The sequence below is a fragment of the Myotis davidii genome, unplaced genomic scaffold, assembly GCF_000327345.1.
Source record: "Myotis davidii unplaced genomic scaffold, ASM32734v1 scaffold394, whole genome shotgun sequence".
Lineage (NCBI taxonomy): Eukaryota > Metazoa > Chordata > Mammalia > Chiroptera > Vespertilionidae > Myotis > Myotis davidii.
This window is the reverse complement of record NW_006287548.1, coordinates 2850685-2869327: the sequence shown is the minus strand read 5'-3', so window position 1 is coordinate 2869327 and position 18643 is coordinate 2850685. Positions and strand designations below refer to the sequence as shown.

The following is an 18643-nucleotide window of genomic DNA, read 5'->3' as shown; positions in this document are numbered from 1 at the left end:
GTGAATCTCACAGGATACGGTGAGGATTCAATGAAAACACATATGCAGTGCTTAGCCCAGAGCTCAGCATGGAGCATGCGCTCAGCAATGGCATTGAGGCCGTCACTCTTGATTTTAACTCAACTTCTTCAAACACCTTTCTCTGTATACAACGTGGGACATGCACAATATGAAAGAACACTGGGCTGCGTTAGGGCATTTGGATTCTCATTTGAATTCTGCCATTAGAAGTAACAACAAGTGATAACTCGAGTTTACTGAGCACTTACTATGTCCTAGGCACAGTTCTAAGGACTGTAGGGGTATTAACTTATACAGTCCTATGGGTAACTGAAGGACAACAGTAGGTCCTGCTATGAGTCAGATGTGTGTCTTAAACGTAGGCCTCCATTTCCTCTCCTGCAAAAGGAAGGGTGGAGCAGATGAGCCCTCAAGACCCTTCCTGCTCGGACAGTCTGTTTTCTGTGTCTACCTAACTGTAGGTTTTCTTGTTAGGAACTCTTGACACTACTTCTTGAACCAACATAGGATAGGACTCAGGATTCTGCAGTTCTAAAATGAGTGAATGAGGAGGCTGGAGGAGGGCTGGAGCCAGTCAGCAGAGTTCCTGGGAGTCGCACCGCGCAGCTGGCATGGTTTCTTTTCCTACATGAGCTAAAGGGCAGCCTTCACTACACAGAAATAAAGCACATGCCTGTGCCCTGCACAGGTTTTTCTAATGGAATGACTAATTAAACATGTGTACCTCTTGATGATTCTACATGGCACATACTCATTCCCTTTTAAAATCTAAACAATAGTCAAAATAACAATTCTATACTCTGTTCTTGGGAGTACCTGACAGGGTGCAGAAACTTCTTTCATATCTAGTTAATGAAGTCAGCTAGCAGCACCGGGAATATACATAAACAGGGCTGTTGATAATAACATTTCTCTGAGGAACACTTCCTGTCTCACCAGGAGACAGAGAGGTTGCGCTAACTGCATTCTAATTACCTCTCTCTACAGGTAATTCATTATTTTCAAAATTCTCAACCACACAGTCACTGGCGCATGTCTAAAGGTGGCAAATAAAAGTTCTTTTGGACTGCTACTTTTGCTTGTAATTACAAAGGCAGATGGTTTTCTAACCATTAACTGCCAGATCTGATAAAGGTCACTTTAATTATTCTATTTTTCCATTTTAAAGGGCCTCTCCCTCCACCCCACTCCCCCAAGTTACACACTTCTTTCTAGTATTGACTGCTTTGGGGAATATTAAAGGAGAAAAATAGCTCCTTTTCTAGGAGCCTGTAACAGACACTGAGATAGACATAAAATGACACCGTAGGCTCCCATAGCCCATTACTCGACCTTCCCACTTCCTATAAATAGCACACAGCCCCGTTTGCTCCATCCTTTCCTCCTGGCTGACCACAGCTATCCCTCCCTTAAAACTTTCTTTCACTCACTGTAGCATCCTTAGCACCTGCATGATGCCTAGCACACGGTAACCCCAATCAACATTTGCTGTGTGAGCAAACATTGACCAACATCTAGATGTCAGGCCCGCACCATGAAGGGTGAATGGTTTCTAGCGTTTTGGAAAATAACTTGAATCCCTTACTCTAAAGAATGAACCACATGCTTTCTTTTAGGTAACCTTGTCGTGAGAGCTTGTGAGTGGGATAATCAAGCATGTTGTTCAGAATGAGAGAGCATAGGAAACAGGGCCTGGGGCGATGAGGAAGACTCCTAGGAAAGGCAGACACTGGGCCCCAGGTAAACCAGCTGTTCTCCACGAGTGAAAAGTCATTCACTTCCCTGTAAAACATAGTGAACTACCAGTCTCTAGACAGGGGTGGGCAAACTTTTTGACTTGAGGACCGGAGGGCCGGAACAAAAGCATGGATGGAGTGTTTATGTGAACTAATATAAATTCAAAATAAACATCATTACATAAAAGGGTACGGTCTTTTTTTTCAATAGTTTTATTCATTTCAAATGGGCCGTAGTCTGCCCACGGCTGCTCTAGAACGTCCAGTTCCGAAATGAGCAGGTTGAGCTCTCGGGCTGCATCTCTGATGAGGACATGGAGTAGATAGCTGGGAGCAGAACAAGTTCTTCTGAAGGGACCTAGAAGCCAGCAGGGCAGGCTTTCCCTCACCAGCAGAGCTACGGAAAACCTAGAAGAGCAGCAAGCACCAAGCCTTACCAACTGGATGCTACATCATTTATCTGAATCAGGCCATTTCTGGGAGGAAAAAGAGGTATATTAATAATTATGCTAGGACTACAGACATGCATCAGGAAGGACTGTTCTGGGGAAAGTGGGGCACATCTATACTAATAAAGGGGTAATATGCTAATTAGACCGGACATCCTTCTGGACAAAGCCACGGTGGTGGGGGCCAAGGCAGAGGTGGTTAGGGGCAATCAGGCTGGCAAAGGAGAGCAGTTAGGTGTAATCAGGTTGGCAGGGGAGAGTGGTTAGGGGGGATCAGGTCGGCAGGGGAGAGCGGTTAGGGGCAACTAGGCAGGCAGGCAGAGTGGTTAGGGGCGATCAGGTAGGCAGCCAGGTGAGTGGTTAGGAGCCAGTGGTCCTGGATTACGAGAGGGATGTCCCCCAAGGGGTCCTGGATTGGAGAGGGTGCAGGCCAGGCTTGCACGAATTTTGTGCACTAGGCCTCTAGTGGTTACATAAAGGTCAAATTTAAGGTACACACATCAAGTTCTACATGAGAGGTCAGGCAAGTCTATGGGTGAAAAACACACTAAAGGTGAGATGCTACTAAGCAAGCAGTGTGTGAGTATGTCTCCTCTGCCCGTTGTTTTGGGTTCTGTAATTGTTTTACATGCCACCATTTTAAGACAGTCTTGCATAGGCACCTCAGTTTCTCTTTCTCAGCACATAATATCAGTGGGTAGCTGTTGGGAGAAGAATGAGCAGTGGAAGATGTGGAAGCTGGGAAGCTGTGAGTCCATGGTCACTCTAGCAACCTGGACTTGTCAGGTCTTGACCTGCCATGCCGTGTAACACAAATGCCTTTGTTCTGAAGTGAACAGTAGCACAAATATCCTAATTCAAGCCACACTGGTGAAACACATAAATTAGTTTCCATATGTGTTCAAACTGGAATTGGAACAGAAGTCAATAGTTATGTGAACAAAGAATGAAAAATTATGTGTAGAAAGAAAGGGATGCTGCTAATATCCACTTTCCTAATGCTCTCATCTGATTACCCTCTGTCTGACAGTGTTTAACTTCCCAGTATTGAGAGCCCTGATCATCCCAAATGGCCCTTAACAGATTCACCCAAGAAGTCTGCTGCCACCCTCCCCACCAGGTCTCACTTTCATATTTAATGACAACAAATGCTGGTCACGGTGAATATTCTCAACTTCATGGAGCTTCAAGCATAAAGAACATTGTACAACGAAGTACTGTGCCCACTCCCTCATTACACTACAGCAGGCATCCTCAAACTACGGCCCGCGGGCCACATGCAGCCGCAGAAAACATTTATCCAGCCCGCCGGGTGTTTTTGCTGCCGCTGCCTGTCCTGCTTAGCAGCCGACTCGTCCAGGGCCTGCAGTGTGCATGTGTGGAATATCTGAGGGACAGTGAACTGGCCCCTGTTTAAAAAGTTAGAGGACCTCTGCACTACAGGCTTCTCTCTTTTCCTTTTATTAAACATAAATATTTTTAATTTATCCAATACTATAAAATGCAGTGAAGAGAGACACAGAATTTAAACTCGGCACATTCATACACACATAAGACTGTAGCCTTACAATAATCCTTCTGCCCTTACACTGCTTTCCTTTTTTAAAACAACAGACTTAAAAGTAAAATGATTTTTCAATCACTTTTCTCAAGTTTTAAGTTTGATTTCATCCCACCTAAAAACATTTTTATACCAAAAGTTGTTTCAACTAGAAGATATATACTCCTTTGGGTACAATACAGAGAGACTTTTAAGCTGTGTTAAAATATTGTAGGTATGAAAAGGTTGGGACTTAAGGGTGTAAAAATATGTTAAGTGGATGCAAGTAATTATCGGTTGAATTGAGGCTTTGCGTTAGGTCAAACAAAGGTGGCCTGCTAGGCCAGGGCTGGGGAATGTGGGCACCCCTCATAGGCACAGAGCTGCAGGTGGAGAACATGACTAGCACAAGCAGGATGGAGGTGGCGGGGTGTAAGCTTCTTGAAGGGTCACAGTGGGAATTTAATGAGTTCCTAAACCACATAAGAGGTTGCAGCAGCATTTTAATGAGTAGGCACTCCTGCACCTCATAGCTGACGGTCCCACGCACCATAATACAGTCAAGAACACTCTAGTATATTAACAACAAGAAACATAGGCAGGCTGCAAATTAATAGAAAGAGAAGTAGAGAAAGAAGAAGTTAGGAGGGAGAAAAGGGATAAACTTGAGGTGATATAACAGCTGAGCACCCGGACTCAAGCTAGCTTGATTCGCCAATTCAGAATTCCCTTGAGAAGGTAGCACCAATAGAAGCGCCCTTCATTAAATAAAAAAGAAAGATGTTTCATTTCTCTTCTCCGACTTTCAAATTAGAACACATGACTGCCAGGATCTCTGAAAGTGGGCTAGTAATTTTGAAATTCCTCTACGATACAATTATAGTTATTCTCACATATGTGGTTTTACAACCCCATATGTCATGAAACAAAAAATTTTAAACACAAAGAGAACTGCATCCAAATAAAGGTGACACGCTTTTTGAACACAGTTATACATAACTGAAACGCTTCAACAATTATATTACAGTTTGTCGAATATTGCTAATCTAGGTTACGTTCTGATCTGCCCAATATTTAGTTATACAAGTATGAAACCAGGCATCACACACAGTGAAATTGTAGGGAATGGATATAAATCCATTACTATCAAGCTTGCCTTCTAATGATCTTTTCCAGAGAAATGACTTTCCTCTAAGTCCAGTTCTTACCACATCCTAGAGCAAGAACTCCCTGCTTCTACCATTTTTAGTACATATAGAAAAAGTGCACATTTGTTTATACAGCATCCATTTTTCCCAGGTGTACATGAATGGTTATAAGATAAACATGCAAAAATAAAATATATTTCTATGTGCACTGTAAAACAATGTAGGAATAATCTCTGGGGGAAAGTTTCTGCTAACAATGACAACAATGGCAGCAAATTTTACATATGTATGATGTATGTGAATATTTATACATATATTTATACATACATGTACACATGTATGGGTATACATACACTCTATAAATTGAATCTAATCCCAAACAAGACTTCAGAAAGTTTTGTTTTGTTTTTTAAATATATTTTATTGATTTTTTACAGAGAGGAAGGGAGAGAGACAGAGAGTCAGAAACATCGATGAGAGAGAAACACCGATCAGCTGCCTACTGCACAGCTCCTACTGGGGATGTGCCCGCAACCCAGGTACATGCCCTTGACTGGAATCGAACCTGGGACCCTTCTGTCCGCAGGCCGACACTCCATCCACTGAGCCAAACCGGTTACGGCCAGAAAGTTTTTTAACTTAACAAAATTATTCTAAAGTTCACCTTAAAGAATAACTACCCAAACATTTTTTTTAAAAAGAAGAGTGGCAATAGGACCTTATATACCGTGACAGTAACCAAGATACAGTGAGCAAGGTCTGATGAGACAGCCCAGAGGGCAGAACAGAGAGTTGAGAAGAGATTCAAGCTGAAGAAATATGCCTCTGATTTATCTTCATAGAAAAGAAAGAGCACTTGGCCAGGTGGCTGCTGTATTTCCCCAGAGCAAACAGGATGTGGGGGTGGGGAGAGAGGATGAGAGCTTTATGTGTGGCTGATAGCACACGTCCTAGGAAGATTTCCCTAGACAAAGGGAGGTGGAGGCAACTAGAGAAGGCTCCAGCCCGTTTTTTTAAATAACCCAATGGGAGACAGCAAGACCTAGGCAACCTATTAGGAAATAGGTGATCAAAGAGTCCTCAGCCAATGAGGAACTGGAGGAGGGTCTAAATACAAAGGCTATGTTCCCTGCCCTACGTGTGTTCCTGTACAATGGGCGCCTGCTCTCCAGAGTGTTGTTAAAAGTCTCATTCTTGGGCGGGAGGTAGGGGGGTAAGAGATCAACCAAAGGACTTGTATGCATGCATATAAGCATAACCAATGGACATAAGACACTGGGGGATGGGGGAGGCTAGGGGACTGTCTTGGGCGGGGGGAAAAAATGGACACATATGTAATATCCTTTGTAATAAATAATAAAATTTAAAAAAAAAAAGTCTCATTCTTGCCATGCTTCTGTTTCCTAGTCCGCCATTTAGTTCACAAAATGTAAAATGCAGAAACAATGGCATTTTAAATTGGTAGAGAAGAGAGTAAATAGAGGATAAATAGGTTTGGAAGATCTGACTAAACATTTTAGGAAAATTAGATCCTTACATCAAATCTTACACCAAATAATGATATAGTCATTAAAGGAATGTATGTTTAAAAGTAAAGCCATACATTTACTATAAAAATACAGCTGCATGTTAAGGAGACACTATTTTAAGCCTGACATTAAACCTAGAAATAATTTTTTAAATGACTATGAAAATTTCTTAAATTTTCCTAAGTTAAAAAATACCATAAACAAATTTTCCAGACAAACAGAGAACAAAACACTTACAAAATACCGAATATGAAAAACAAAGAGTTGCTATCTTTAACACAAGGAGCCAAAAACAAGTAAAAGCAAACCACCCAACAGAAAGAGGGCAAAGAACATGGCAGGTGATTCACAAAATATAATGTTCTAGTACACAATGCAATTCACAGAAAAGAAAAAAAAATACTAATGGTGATCAATCATATGCAATTCTACAATTATATTAGTAATAAAAGGCCTGTGAGTTAAAATAGCCATGAGGGACCACTTTCCCCCATCAGCTTAGAAAGTAAACATGAATGATATTAGCCAGAGCTGGCAAGAACAGAGGAAAACAGGCACTCCACGCTTACTCACTATTGGGAACATGAATTAATGTAATATGCCTTTCCAGAGGGCAATTTAGCAACAGCCATCAAAAGCCCTGAAAGCGTGTTTGCTCTCTAAATCCGCAAGTTTTTATAATCTTATAAGTGCTACTTATAAAGATTTCCTGGGGAAATAATTAAACAAGAACAAACACCGCATGCACGCACACAGCTATTCTCTTCAAGTGATGTAGATGTGAGTAGGTTTCTATGTTTTCACAGACACTTGGAAAGATGGGAAAGATGTTCACAACATCATTCAGTGAAAAATAAAAAACAAGTGAGGAAATATTACATTATGCTTGGTAACTTTTTAAAATTATGTTTATATATGTGTGTTCACATATAGAAAAACATCTGCAGAGATATACACACAGATATAATAGTGGGCTACTGCTTCCTGTAAAAATGTCAATGGTTTTTGTTTTCTTTTGTTGACCCATGATTCCTAAGGTTTTAACAATGAATTTTTTACCTGTTAAAGTAAAAAAAAACTACAAGTTATGCTTTTTTAAAGGAAGAGAAACAGGAAGGGAATTGACTAATTCCAGGTCCAGGAAAGGAAATGAGTCCAGACGCTGACAATACCACCACCGACCAACCACACAGAGAGTAGTGGCCCGGCCTGGCCATCTCTGCCCCCTCAACTCAATAAGACCAACATTCCCTGAACGCCAGAAGGAAGTCTGGGTGAGGACAGAGGAGAAACAAAAGACAGTCCTTAGCCTCAAGGTGGTTATAATGTTCTAATTAAAATAAGACAAGGCAGCAAACACCTAATATTGTAACAAAGCTTCAAGGGGTCCTAAAGGGGATATTAATTTCCACTAAGATGATTGGGAACTTTTTAAAAAGAAAGCAGGCAGGACAGGTTGATAATAAAATATGGACAGGAACATATGGGCAGGACAGAGCAGGTCACATGGACAGGGATCAGGGTGTGCAAGCACATGAGGCAGGAACCACACAGGAGCAGCTAGAAGTCCAGTGTGGCCAGGGCATCAGTCACAGGGGAGACAGTGTCAGAGCCAGATTTGGGACCGGACAGAACATGGGTTTAAGCAAGGAGTTGGAACTTTGAAAGCAAAGGGCACTCTACGGCCAGGACTCAGAACTTGGAAGGCCGAACACAGCTCTTCCCTTTATAAGAGCTGAGAGCAAGTAGTACATTTCTGTCCTCAGAAACTGCCCAGACTTGAAGGCCTGGGAAGGGCTGAACAGACTCGTTCTTTTAGCGGGTCAATTAGAGCCATCTGCAAAGTAATTAATGCTAGCAGCAGGAGACGATGGCCAGAGCCCAGCTAAGACACCAAGAAAAGGCCTTTCCACATGTGAAAACCTGTAGCTTTAACTTTCCTTCACTCATTCAATTAATGGCTGAAGACGGAATGGGAGAAAAACAATGCAGCAAAGGAGAGTCAAAGGAAAGATGAACAAAGATTCAAGATTGCTTCGCTTTTTACTTCAATATTTCCATTTGCTTAAATATCTTTATTGTAAATCAGAGATGTCTGTCCTAAAACTTGTTATGCAAATGCTAGTACAAACTTTGCAATTTTATGCTGTCTTAATAAAGAGTTAAGATTTGTATAAAGCAACCACAATTGTTTTTTGTGTGCTCTTTTCCTGTCTTTTTACCTTACCTAGGTGGCTAACCCTTTGTCTCCTGCTGCCACAATCTGAGCATGCGTGGTATCTCCTGGCTGAACTGAGACCCAAATCCTCTGCAGAGCAAGTCTCAGGAGACGACAGACTAAAGACAAGCCTGCACAGCCCTATAAAGGAAGAGGCGCTTGAAGTTGTCACTGCTCTAAGGTTTCTCTGTACTAAGCAAAGACAACGCTGTGCAATTATGGAGCCCTTCACACATATAACACAGGCACATTTAGAGATAACCATAGTCATCCTAAATATTAGAAATGATGAAGAAATTATCCCAATGTAGCAATTAGAAACATATCAAACCAATATGGCAGGTAAGAGCACAACATAGCAAAAAAAAGGAGGAGGAAGAAAAAGAACTTTTTAATTTTTTCAAGCAAGTACAGAATGATTATCATACAAAATGGCACCCATTTTTTTAAAATCACCATTTAGAAAAACGATCTTCAAACTTATCCCACCTTTTGAGCACAGTTATTAGAAAATTATTCTCTGAGCCTTTGATTGTTTTAAAAAAAAAAGTCATAATGTGCCTAAAGGCTAATTTGTCCAACCAAAGAGAATTTTTCATTCTTCCAAATTATGTACCACTTCAAAATAATAATAAGCTAACAGACTTTTGAAAATGACAGAATTTATTGGAAAAAACTACCATTCATCTTGAGCTTCTCTGGAAAGGGGATCTCTTCCCACCAGTGTGCATTGCAGATTCGATGTGGTTTATCGAAGCGCTAAGTGGGCCTTTTTCGTTTTGCTCACTGTTACAGCCTCAGTCACGGATGAATGCCTGAACTAAGCAGGCAGCCAGAGCTATTTGTTTGGTGAATGAATTAACATAAATTAATGAATAAGTGGGTAAACAGGAATCAAGAGATCCAATTCCTAGCCTTTCTCTGGCACTGACCATCTCTGAGATGGTGGAGCAAGTATTCTTCCTACTAAGAACACTAGATTATAGGATCTCTAAAGAAACTTCCAACTCTAGCACGGTGAATGTGAGCATGACTGCCATCATATCCTACCCTAAAAACATACCCGTGCTAAGCTGGAACTTGAGGGCTATTCCTGCACACATCTCATCCATTTGCTACAGGCTTTGTCAAATAATCAACTGTCCGTATACTGGGCCAGTATGCTGGGACTTCAGGTCGACCCCTTCCAGATGGTGCTGAAAGAACAGTTCCATTCATGGCTCCATACATACTGTACAGAGCTGCTTTATAAGGTTTTTCCAATTCTACGTACTTCTCTGTACCTCAACCAAAAGAGAACACCTCAATTCTAAGGTGTGAAGTAATAAGCTCTTTCTACACATTAGGTTAATAAAGAACAGAAAACATTTTCAAAGAAACTAATCTAAGAGCTAATGATCAAGGTCTGCTAAAGCCACATTTGTGTTAATACCAACTTATTTAAGTGGTGGGTTGAAAATCAGACAACCCAACTACAAAACCACTACTTCATTGTAACTAAAACTATTCCAAAATTTAAAGTCAGCCGAAACCGGTTTGGCTCAGTGGATAGAGCGTCGGCCTGCGGACTGAAAGGTCCCAGGATATATTTAAAAAAATAAATAAATAAAGTCATACTAACATGCTTTATCATAAAGATACGAAAAACCAAGGGTAACAGAAAAATAAGTACTTATGATAAGTAGCTTATGCTAAGCAAATTTCATGAGATGTGATATCACTTTGAAAACCATGTATAAAACAATGATTACAGGTTACCAACTTCATCTATTCCAGTCTAATTATACAACCTGGACATTTTGTGTAATACAACAATTGAATTTTCATCTTTTAAACGCTACTCACATCATTAAGTATTCGTATTTTATTTTCTAAATGTATTTAAAATTCTTTTAAAATAATTTATAGGCAGACACCTTCCTTCTATTTTAATGTATATGATGTCCCAGTAATCAAATCAATGGTGGTAGAAAAAAGCAGATTTATAAGTCAGATTTTTAAGACGGTTTCTATAAATGAGCTTTTCCTCCAGCCAGATAACTTTCATTAAATTGTCTATAAATGTTAAGCCCATGTAGACAATCTTATCCATTCACCATTAAAATGCCTCTCACTGTTTGGACCAAAGCAAAACTTTTGTAAGACTTTAAAAGCAGCCAAATCCCAGGGAGACTGACACAGAAAAAAAGGAGAAACTAATCTATTTAGGTCCTTTTAGAGAAACTATTTTTAGTTTCATCTTAAAACCAGATATTTTTAGAACCCTGGTGGAAACTGTAATAATTACATGTGATCTATAATGGCAAATTCACTGAGTATCAATAGTAAGTGCCAGGATCATTAGTGGGTAGGATTGGAGATGATGGGGAAGGAGAAAAATCCTTCATATGTGAATTAATTCATATCCAAGAAAGCCATACCAAGGCGAGTAACTTGCAATAAGGGTGGAAAAATAAAGTGGACTACATTCAGAGAAAAATTCAGAACCTAGTAGTCTGGTAGAGTCAAAACTCTAGATAAGAAAATAACCAGCAGTTGAAATATATGTGGAGGCTAGAGGTCCTATCAGCAGGTAAACATCAGATAAGAAAATGAGATTCTCCAAACTACCATCCCACATAAAGGCAGGTACTATGTTCTCGGTTTTGTTGCCTACACAGAGGGGGCATTCTAATGCAGTTTTGTTGATGATGAGTCAATAATCCAGGAAACTCAGAAGAAACAAAAGATGAGACAAGCTGGCACATCACACTCCACTCGGAGGAATCCACGGGAAGCTGAGGGTCCTCCCAGCAGAACTTAGCCCGGAGGTAAGCAGGGTGGGGCCTCAGACAGGACTGGCAGAGGCAAGAAGAAAGCTTTAAGACTCGGACTACTTTCTGTCTCTCTCACAGGTAAGTATCCGTGATATCAAAAGCCAATCCCAAGGAATGTATGGCTGAAAGAAGAATGGAGCATGGGAGCAGACGTGAGAGGAAGATTACTCTAAGGCAGTGGTTCTCAACCTTCTGGCCCTTTAAATATAGTTCCTCATGTTGTGACCCAACCATAAAATTATTTTCGTTGCTACTTCATAACTGTAATGTTGCTACTGTTATGAATCATAATGTAAATATCCGATATGCAGGATGGTCTTAGGTGACCCCGGTGAAAGGGTCGTTTGACCACCAAAGGGGTCGCAACGCACAGGTTGAGAACCGCTGCTCTAAGGGCAGTCCTCATTATAATTTCAGCACCTACCTAGAACTTTATGAAAGGTGTGTGTGTGTGTGATTTCTTAATGGGACAATCTATAACAAACAGTAAGACATGGGAATACTGCTAGAGTATCTCCTCAAGGATCAGGAGTCAACGAGGCAAAGAAAAACTGGGTGCTCTCAAAATGGCAGACCAAAATAGGACATTTCTGATTGTTCCTTATATCATCAGACAAGAGAATGCTGGGTGACAGTGCACTGAATGTTTTCATTGTATATTCTGAACCTTTCATTTTAGCCTAATTCTAATCTCAGTGAGACAGCACGAACAGCTGGACCCTTGTAAGGACTGTTAATTCTCTTCACAATCTTAAACACATTTTCCGTCTATAGCAGACAAGGAATAAACATGCTTCCACCTCTTTACTTTCTTCTGAAAATTTGTTATTATGTTCTATTTCTCAACCTGAACGGTGGGTATATATGAATGTCCACATTTATATTATTCTTTGAACTGTAAAAACATATTCCTACTCTTTTATGTGTATAGTTCATAATTTTAATGAATTACAGGAAAAGGAACCCAAAACATCTATAACTAATAGAAACAGAAGAGCTCAGTACAATTCTGACATTAAAAATTTGAGACAAACTGAGCCAGAAATGAACCAAGGAAAAGGCATCTAGCATGGCAAAGGTATCACTACCAAGACCAGAGGGGGAAAACTCTAAAGGATATGTGGGAGGTGAAAAGCACAGAGAGAACAAAAGACAAAGAACTTTCTCCTTCTCTTAAAATAGTAGGCTTATTAGGCCATTTTTAGACTATAGTTTCATGCAGGAGCCCATTTCTATTAAAAGAGTAAAACTTAGAAAGGGAAAAGTTATTGGGATACACCAAAATATGAAAAAGAAAAGTACAGAAATGTAGCAAAATGTAATAGTCCTGACAGGATTTGAGCTACATGTGACTTTATTTTCAAAATATTTAGCTCTCAAACTACAGAGTTAAAGAAACAAAAGGTTAAAGGGGTGAGACAAACTTAGCCCTTCCACACACTGATTTTCCGTGGAATTATATTAAAACAGTGAAGAATGTGGGTGGTGCAAGGTTAACTAAACCTCACAGAGAGCGCTGTCACCGCAAATAACTGGTTTCAAACAACATGGCAGCTTTGGCTGGGTGGCGCAGTTGGTTGGAGCATTGTCCCGTGCACCAAAAGGTGGTGGGTTTGATTTCCTGTCAGGGCACATACCCAGGTTCCAGGTTGGACCCCCAGTCAGAGTACACACAGGAGGCAACTGATTGATGTTTCTCTCTCTCTCTCTCTCTCTCTCTCTCTCTCTCTCTCTCTCTCTTCCTCTCTTTCTAAAATCAATAAAAACATATGCTTGAGTAAAGATTTAAAAAAATGGCAGGTGATACCATTTCATACCCTTCACTAGAATAATCTAAAGGCTTTTAACTTTTAAAAAAGAAATTTTTGTTTTCAATAACCAAAACCGCCATGGCTGGACCAATCTCAGTTGTTTTCATAATCACTTACAAACATTTGTAATTCTTAATGCATACAACTGTCTTCCCGATCTCACTCCCACATACTCCCATTGTTTACAAGATTTATTTGTACACAGGAAGGGTGGAATTCGTGGATGACACCACCAACAGTGGGTTTAAGGACAAGTAAGAGCTGGCTGCAACTATACCAAGGTAGACTCACATTATACAATACAAGCCATGTCTATGTTATATGCTCAACAAGGTAAGACCTTTTTCAGACTTCTTGTTTTTTCATCAAGAAAACTGTATTACATTGTTAGACATTTAGAACATCCGATAATTCTGAAAGTTGGATTGTTCTAAGAGTGTTTTCACATGCATGCTCAGAAGGTCAGATCAATATTATAAATTGCTCTATTTTTATACACAATGTTTAAAATTCTGTGGCAATGTAATGACATTTAACAGCCCTTTTGGGTGACTAATAATATCTCAAACCAGAGGATACCATTGAGAAGACTAATAATTTAAATACCCACATTAAGCTGCAATCCCAAATCAGAAAGGGCTGAGTGAAGTAACAGCATAACAAGCTTTCTTCCTTTTTTCTGTGCCTCATGCCTGATCCTTTCTATATTCTTAACTAGAAAGGAATATTAGCTTGTTTATCCTTTAAAAGGATATTAAACTGGTTGTTTTAAAAGTTAATTCTAATTTTTTATCACATAACCTCAGATAACACCCATGTGGATATCAGTTTTCTTTACTCTTTTATCTGGATTGTAGATATTGCATCATTCTCTAAAGTTGCCTAAATTTCACCACAGGTGTCATTGAAAGAATGATCTAAATACCCTCAGTCCCTATCATCTCAATCCAGTTTCAGATAACTCAGTGGAAGCTACTAGACCCTCATCATTACCAAGTCATCCTTTCTATAAGTCCAAGGCTACTGCCACTATAGCATACCCAAGAGAAGTTGTGCATAATGGCCGAATATTTCCAAAGACTGGAAATGTTTCCCTGACTCTCATTTTCCATCTTTGACTATCATCGATATTTTTCCATATTCACATTCCTGACATATATAAACTCTTCATAGATAACAACAGGTGGATAAAAAATAGATTAATTTTTTAAAAACTATGAAGCTAAATACTGGGAAATCTGAGCTAACACCCAGCTCCCCAGAATATGAACAGGTCAAAGGACCTTTCAGAGGTGATGTGAAGGAGGTGAAAGTGCCAACACCTGCTCACCACACAAAGCTCAAAGGAAGCTCTGCAGTAATTTCCACAGACCCCTTCCAGACCCCACAGGAGAGTAACTGACTGCAAGGAATGAGGAAAGCAACAAACCCAAACAAGCTGTGGGACCCTGGCTCATCCCTCCCTTCCAGGCGTCATGCTCTCTTCTCCCCACACTGTGCTTCAGCAAACAGCTAGCTCCATGCATGGAGCCAGAACTAAAAAGTAATGAGCAGGGGACTTGAGCACAGACACTGAGGAAGAAAAGAAGGAAGTACGAAAGCCGGGGAGATGGAGGATATATATATCACATCACAAGGAAACAGAGGAAATGATCAGATAAATACTGCTCAAATGGCCTCAAAAAAATTACAGAAATGACCTCTTTTTTAAAAGGAGCTCAGAGAAACATAATAAAAAGAATACACTAAGATAGAAAGGAAACTAGCAAAGCTCCGGGTGGGGCGGGGGGGTAGCATTACAAGGATGCAAATCAAGTTGGAAAAAGAAAAAAACAGGAATCAATGATAAAATGACAGAGATGGCACAGAAGGTAGCATATACGCATTGTTGATATTCCTGAAGAACAGAAAGAAACACATGGAAGAGGAAAAAAACAGGCAAAAACACAACATAAAATCAAAGAAAGACTTGAATTTGCAGTTCAAAAAGGCAAACCATGTTCCTGGAAAACTTTTTAAAGCACCATTAACACTAAATAGTGTCCTTAATCCTGGAAATAGCTCTCTAAAAAGGGAAAACTAGGTTGCCTCAAGCTCATTCACAGCAATTCTCAACACCCCGACACAATCCCCATAAAGTCCTGGGCGAAGTATGATGCCAAAATTTCATATCCAGCCAAGTATATACTCTTCGAGTACAAGAATAATAAACAAATACTTTCAAGCATTCAAGAATCATGAAATATAATACCCTAAAATCTATCTTGAACAATATACGTTGCAATTAATTCCAGGCAAGCAAAATACAAATAATCCAGGAAGAATGAAGAGACCACGGTAAAAGGACTCGGGATGGGCATGAAATCCCTTAAGAACTGATGCTCATTGTAGGAACTGTGGTTACTGACCAACATACAAATGTTATAAACCTTGACAATGTAAAGTATTACTTCACAGGGGAGGAAGAAGGTAAGAAGAAGTAGAAGTATGTTAATTTTTCTTCACTCAAATACACAATCTAGTTAATGATTACAAATAATGTTCTTCACAACTTTATTGGGACTTCTTTTTTTAGCAAGTAACATCTCTTGTTATGAAGAAATACTCATCTGACCTTCATCACTTCCTTTCATTTCACTTGTTTCTTTGAAAATTTGTATCCTTTTGCTGATAATTCTGAAAGTGGAAACCAGATCTAAACCATCATTGTGAGAAGCCTTAGTTTGCAAATATATTCCACTTGCAAATTCAATAACTGGAAGGTTTGATAGTCCCTTCTTCCTCAGCAAGTCACATGGCTCTACCAACATCTGAAGAGGAAACCTTATGGGAATCATTTGGTACTTAATAGCTCGAAACCTACATTCTCAGTCCCAGAAGACTCATCAAATTTCTGATATACTCATTCTTCTTTTCACTTAATCTTTACTATTGAAATAATTTGAAATATTTAGGGGCAAAGTGTACAAAGTATTACTCAAATGGATAGCTACCTTTATAAAGGTATTGTGTTACAAAATAATACCTCTTTATTTCCAGGCCTCAGATTCCCGAGCCTCTTAAATGTGGTCAGCATCAAGGACTCACGGCAAAAAGGCTTCTGGAGTCTGTGAAACCACTATTTTAAAGGCAGGACATCTCTTACACTGGCTAGAGAGGACCTCAAGTCTTCATTCAAGGTTACTAACCCTTGATTTGCATAAAATGCTAATAATTTTGGTTATTTCTCTTTCTGCGACATTAAGAAGCAACAATATAGTAAGAGCTGGGCTGAAAGGGCAGGTTCCCTGACAGCAAAAGTTATAGCCTACAGCAAGGAAACAGACACGAGATCTATTATATAGCTGATCAACCAGGCGAAACAATAACCTTGGATATTTTTTTAAGTTAAATTATATCTAATATATATATTCTATCAAACAAACAGGAAAATATTTAACCCATTTTAGAAGGATTCTTTCAAAAATGACTCTTTACTATATCAAGGAATAAGCTTTAGTTACCTGGAAACCACACTTAATATAAAACAATCCAGTCCCCAGCAACCTTATATAAATGAAAATTCACAATACAAGACCTTTAAAAAATAGCCCGGTATAGGTTTTAGGAGATGGGGGAAAAAATAGGTCAAAATTTACATAGTTCAGCAAACATAAATGTGTAAGTGGAACTGTGATAATTTTGAGTGGTTTTTAAATAGAACCTTACTATAGTTTTCAATCAAGTGCTTCCATGAATAGAAAATAAGAGACTGCTTAGAAACCCTTACCCTAGCCATCAAAAAGGCCAAGACCAGAATCAACTTATGACAGGATATTTGCAAAAGATTATTAATGGGCAGGAAATAGAAAGTGCACTTTGGTGAAGTGTCTATTATACCTGTTAAGTGTCTATTATACATGGCTATCTCTTTCACATACTGCACCTTGGTTAGGCCTCCCATCAGTTTCAGTCTACAGTTTAATAAACTCGGGCTCAGAGTAATTCTATGATTTTCCCAAGTGGCAGAATCAGAATGCTATAAACCTAAATCATATTTTTCACCACACCACAGGATTAATTTATTCATCACACAAGTACCGACTGCCCTCTACCTAGAGTCAGGCATGGCTCCAGGTGCTGATGGGCCATGTATTCCTTCATCTCTCTTCCTTTTCTCACCTCTATCTCCTCTCAACCAACCTTCAGACAGTGCCTTTTTATCTCATTTATTATAAGAAATCACCCCGCCCGGTCGGCGTAGCTCAGTGGTTGAGCGTCGACCTATGAAACAGGAGGTCATGGTTCACTTCCTGGTCAGGGCATCTACCTGGGTTGTGGGCTCCATTCCTAGTGTGGAACCTGAAGGAGGCAGCCAATCAATGATTTTTCTCTTATCATTGATGTTTTTCGTTATCCCTCTCCCTTGCTCTCTGAAATCCATAAAAATATATTTTTAATAAAAAACAAATCATCCACATAAACTTCATTCTTATCCCACAGGTACCAGTCCCTCTCTTGGTATATCGCATGACCCTTACCTTTAAATAAATATAAATACAATTCTGGAAAGTGAATATGCTTCTCCTTTTTAATTAAGCGAACTTTTCAAATTAGCACCATGACAACATCAGACAACACAGTGCACTGGAAGAGGAAAACTCCATTTCCCTGAAGATCAAAGTAGCTTGACCAAATTAATGCAACCCCAAGGGAACTAATTTATACTGCTTCACCTCATAAGATTTAATCTTATACTTCTGAAATCATTATCCAATAAAAATAAGCAATTAGCTTCCCAACATACTGAGAATAACTATGCCTGGAGGGGAAAAAAGTCACTTGGTCCATCCCACGAATGAATAGGATCTAAATACTCTACTGAGCACCATGCTTTGCTTAAGAGTAGACCGGGCAGGCTTTCTGCAGGGCAAGTCTGCAGTACTTCATCAAATTAAGTATACACCTGTCCTATCAGCCCGGCTCATACTAATTTGTTGCTTTTTAATGTTATAGCCAGAAGAAGAAATAACCAAATTTATTAGTATTTGATGTAAATCAATATTTAGTAACCTTGAATAAAGACTTGAGGTCTTCTCTAACCAAGTGTAAGAGATGTCCTGCCTTTAAAATAGTGATCTTCCAAGATAGTCTCTTCAATAAATGGTGTTGGGAAAATTGGACAGATATATGCAAGAAAATGAAACTAGACCACCAACTTACACCATACACAAAAATAAACTCAAAATGGATAAAGGACTTAAATGTACGACAGGAAACCATAAAAATTCTAGAAGAATCCAAAGGCAACAAAATCTCAGACGTATGCCGAAGCAATTTCTTCTCTGATACAGCTCCTAGGGTATTGGAAACTAAAGAGCAAATTAAAAAATGGG

General features: G+C 39.5%; 1 protein-coding gene across 1 annotated transcript in view; it reads right to left on the bottom strand.

Moving 5' to 3' along the window:
* Nucleotides 1–18643, bottom strand: part of ADAM23 (ADAM metallopeptidase domain 23) — a gene marked incomplete at its 5' end in the record, with an annotated part of 149420 nt that overhangs the window by 77819 nt on the left and 52958 nt on the right. The gene's annotated exons all lie outside the window — the stretch shown is intronic.